This window comes from Anneissia japonica, unplaced genomic scaffold, assembly GCF_011630105.1.
Source record: "Anneissia japonica isolate Jap-2015-1 unplaced genomic scaffold, ASM1163010v1 scaffold3174_len352767_cov145, whole genome shotgun sequence".
Classification (NCBI taxonomy): domain Eukaryota; kingdom Metazoa; phylum Echinodermata; class Crinoidea; order Comatulida; family Comatulidae; genus Anneissia; species Anneissia japonica.
The window spans coordinates 76,074-78,016 of record NW_022695265.1 but is presented as its reverse complement, the minus strand read 5'-3'; positions in this window follow the sequence as shown (position 1 = coordinate 78,016).

The window sequence follows — 1,943 nt, the reverse complement described above, 5'->3', positions numbered from 1 at the left end:
GTGTGTGGGTGTGTGTGTGTGTGTGTGTGTGTGTGTGGGTGTGTGTGTAACGATATGCTTGCTATACATATATATTGTTAGGTACTGTATATTAGGCTGTAGCTTTAGTGGATTTTCATTGCTGCGAAGCAGCCAATTCATATTCTTGACAGCAATTTGACCTCTGAAAGGTCATTGTTTGTCAAAAAATGGCCTAAGACGACTGAAAAGCGGTGTTTCCTTCTTTCGTTCTGCCGGGTTCTCCCTTCAATTACTTTAGGCGACGTTTGTAGACTAACCAACACCTACCAACGTCCGCATGTCGCGCTAGCCTTATCCTACTCTAGGCCTAGACTATCTGATAGTATAGGCCTAGCCTTGAAGGGACGAAGGTCCCAGTGAAAAACAACGTCGCTCCTTGATAGCTAAAATTGTCTATTTAACATCACAATAATTCATTATTAGACCTATAGTTGTTTTTTGAATTGTACTCCACAAATCTCAGCCCATACCTCGCACAACTCGAGTAACGTCTTGTATCTATTGTCTTGACGTCATCGTAAAAAACCTAAACAATAATTCATTATTAGACCTATAGTTGTTTTTTGAATTGTACTCCACAAATCTCAGCCGATACCTTGCACAACTCGAGTAACGTCTCGTATCTATTGTCGTGACGTCATGGCTCGCTGGCTCACACTTGCGATGTCTCGCACTTGTGATCAAATAACACGCTGGCTCGCACTTTGGCAGTCAACTCGCCCCTAGAAAACCTGCCCTTGGAAACTTGCCCCATAAAAAAACGTACACTTCCTAGACCATGCAGTCTTCAAAATAAAAATTGTAACCTTTGGTAATCAACTACATTTTCCACATACATAAACATTTTTGAAACTTTATTAAAAAACCTAAACCATAATTCACCACTATAGACACTTTTTGACAAAAATGAAAAATTACGACTTTTTTACCCAATGAGAAGTGTTCTAATATAGACAATGGGTCGTGTCTCATATTATTTGTTATATTTTTATTATTCATTATTTTCACTTGACTCGCATAAATAATTTTGTTCGAAGAACATTTATACGCAGTTGTACTTCGCAGCACTTCACTTGCAATTTGCAATTTCCAGTTTATAGTATAATTGCAGTTGCTGTCTAGTATTGTGGTTTTGTTTGAATTACTTACATACCATACTCAAAAACATCCAAGACTTTGCAACTTTTGCCTTGGTTTCTATGACAACTGGTAGATAAGTGGGTTCTGTGGTTCGAGTGAGTAGCCTGGGTAAATTGTTCGGAACATGCATATTTCTATTCGCTCTAATAGAACATTTTATTTTAAAAAAATTACCGGAAATGCCGTTTCTGACCTTTGACATGCCTTAGGGTCATAGCCATATTGTCCGTATTTTTCCGCAACCACTTGTGGTAGACAGTTGATTTTGGTGCCAATTTGTTTTGAACATTCATGTTTCTATTTGCTCTAATAGAACATTTTGATAAAAAGTGATCGAAAATGCTGTTTCTGACCTTTGACATGTTTCTCGGTCAAAGCCATATGGTCTTAATATATTTTCGCAACCACTAGTGGTAGAAAGTTAATTGTAGTGTCAATTTGTTCGGAATATTCATATTATAATTTGGTCTTTAAAAAATGCTAAAAAATGACCGGAAGTGCAATTTCTGACCTTTGACATATTTTATATGATATCCATTGAGTCGTTATTATCTCCGCAACCACTGGTAGTAGAGTTAATTTTGGTAATTTTTGGTAAACATTTCGTTTGTACCCTAGCTGCACTGATTAGGCCTGGAAGGCCGAAACGGATCCGTCTTCAGATATTGGGATTCCTTCCAGTGGATGCTTTGTTTATTTTGTTATTTTGATCGGATTTTCTCTACTGTTCCGTTTTAATTTTAAATTGTTTTGCATTATATGGCCGTTTGCTGTTTTATGGG